We start from the raw sequence: 2,500 nt of genomic DNA on the forward strand, positions 1-2,500 counted from the left end.
CCGCGTTCGTTCGTAAATGAATGTTATACATACTCACGGATAGCCTGAGGCGAATAATCGCAAACGACGACGCGTCGATTGTGCGGCCATCGTTGCTCGCGCGACTAACGACGATCAGCCGAGACGGCTGTAGTTTATCGCATCGATTTCATCGAGCAACCGATGGACGCTGCCGCGTTCGTTCGTAAATGAATGTTATACATACTCACGGATAGCCTGAGGCGAATGATCGCAAACGACGACGCGTCGATTTTGCGGCCATCGTTGCTCGCGCGACTAACGACGACCAGCCGAAACGGCTGTAGTTTATCGCATCGATTTCATCGAGCAACCGGTGGACGCTGCCGCGTTCGTTCGTAAATGAATAATATACATACTCATGGCTAACTTGAGGCGAATAATCGCAAACGACGACGCGTCGATTTTGCGGCCATCGTTGCTCGCGCGACTAACGACGACCAGCCGAAACGGCTGTAGTTTATCGCATCGATTTCATCGAGCAACCGGTGGACGCTGCCGCGTTCGTTCGTAAATGAATAATATACATACTCATGGCTAACTTGAGGCGAATAATCGCAAACGACGACGCGTCGATTTTGCGGCCATCGTTGCTCGCGCGACTAACGACGACCAGCCGAAACGGCTGTAGTTTATCGCATCGATTTCATCGAGCAACCGATGGACGCTGCCGCGTTCGTTCGTAAATGAATAATATACATACTCATGGCTAACTTGAGGCGAATAATCGCAAACGACGACGCGTCGATTTTGCGGCCATCGTTGCTCGCGCGACTAACGACGACCAGCCGAAACGGCTGTAGTTTATCGCATCGATTTCATCGAGCAACCGATGGACGCTGCCGCGTTCGTTCGTAAATGAATGTTATACATACTCATGGCTAACTTGAGGCGAATAATCGCAAACGACGACGCGTCGATTTTGCGGCCATCGTTGCTCGCGCGACTAACGACGACCAGCCGAAACGGCTGTAGTTTATCGCATCGATTTCATCGAGCAACCGATGGACGCTGCCGCGTTCGTTCGTAAATGAATAATATACATACTCATGGCTAACGTGAGGCGAATAATCGCAAACGACGACGCGTCGATTGTGCGGCCATCCGTTGCTCGCGCGACTAACGACGACCAGCCGAGAAGGCTGTAGTTTATCGCATCGATTTCATCGAGCAACCGATGGGCGCTGCCGCGTGCGTTCGCCCGATTGCGCGTGAAGTTACTGTTCGGAACCAAGAATATACGGGTGTATTATACCCGTTGGTCGCAGCCACGCGCAAAGGCTTTTGAATGTACTGTACGCCCGGCCGTCGAACGATGGTTTTCCGTCATTCAGGAAACAAAAAGAAACTTTTGTCGTCGATATGGCGCGTTCAATCCTCCGTCGATACGCTGGTCGGAGGTGCGAACATCGAATATTTTTAAAGCAAAGAACAAGGAGCATTTTTAAATACAAAGAGAAAAATTGTAAATTGTATATGATTACCCTGAACGGTGGATCACTTGGCTCGTGGGTCGATGAAGAACGCAGCTAATTGCGCGTCAACGTGTGAACTGCAGGACACATGAACATCGACATTTCGAACGCACATTGCGGTCCACGGATAAAATTCCTGGACCACGCCTGGCTGAGGGTCGTTCACTTGTCCTAAAACTGCTTGCGTTGTTCTCAGATTCCCTAACCCCGCCGTCGTTTACCTCTCCTTTCGGGGAGATGGCGAAGAACGTTTCGGAGCCGGGTCGATGAAGAGAAAGGTATCAACGTACGAGCGAGAATTTGGGTATTTCGTTGGCGTTTGTCGCTGGACGTACGAAAAAGAATAAATATTATATATTATTGGCAAGTTTGCGCACCCCTTGCGTGGTGAGGCAGAGATCAGTCTGGACTCGCGCGAGTGTTTTACGGCGTCGTGCGTCGTGTTGTCTGGAGTATCATCACGACCGCCCGTTAAAGCACCGCTCCTACGATTTCTGACTTTGACGGCACTAAAAACCACCGTGGGGCGCAAATCGCGTTTCGTACAAATCTAATGATTACCGGCGCTCCCGACGTTGCCCGAAGTTAATAATTTATGCAAAGGAAAGAGAAAATAAAGCGTATACTAGTTTTGGAGCATAACAAAAAGGACACTGGAAAGAAATTTGACCAAACACTGATAATTATGATATGTAATATATGCCCTACCACGTGAAATTTGTGGTATCCGTCGGTCGTCGTCTTCCTCTCTGTTCGTTCGTACAGCCCCAGGGAAAAATGATAATTTATCAAACGAATCGGACGATCATCCTCTATGGAGAGGCTCGAACGAACACGACGAGAAGCGCGATACGAACGGAACCCAAAAGAAGGGATATACTCTGAGAAGTTGGTCGCCCCATGTCTCTCTTTGTTACGAATATGTATATCGATTGCGAGACCGCGCGTTTAGCCGGTCGTCCAGTCCACGAATGCTTTTCTTTCGAACTTACGGTGGACTTTGGTAG

General features: G+C 49.5%; 1 non-coding gene across 1 annotated transcript; it reads left to right on the forward strand.

Moving 5' to 3' along the window:
- Nucleotides 1-1,499: 1,499 nt before the first annotated feature.
- Nucleotides 1,500-1,654, forward strand: LOC143350829 (5.8S ribosomal RNA). The gene has a single exon (XR_013081280.1). It is a non-coding gene; the product is annotated as a 5.8S ribosomal RNA (ribosomal RNA).
- The last annotated feature ends 846 nt before the right edge of the window (nucleotides 1,655-2,500 follow it).

The sequence above is a fragment of the Colletes latitarsis genome, unplaced genomic scaffold (genome assembly GCF_051014445.1).
Source record: "Colletes latitarsis isolate SP2378_abdomen unplaced genomic scaffold, iyColLati1 scaffold0040, whole genome shotgun sequence".
In the NCBI taxonomy this organism is placed as follows: Eukaryota; Metazoa; Arthropoda; class Insecta; order Hymenoptera; family Colletidae; genus Colletes; species Colletes latitarsis.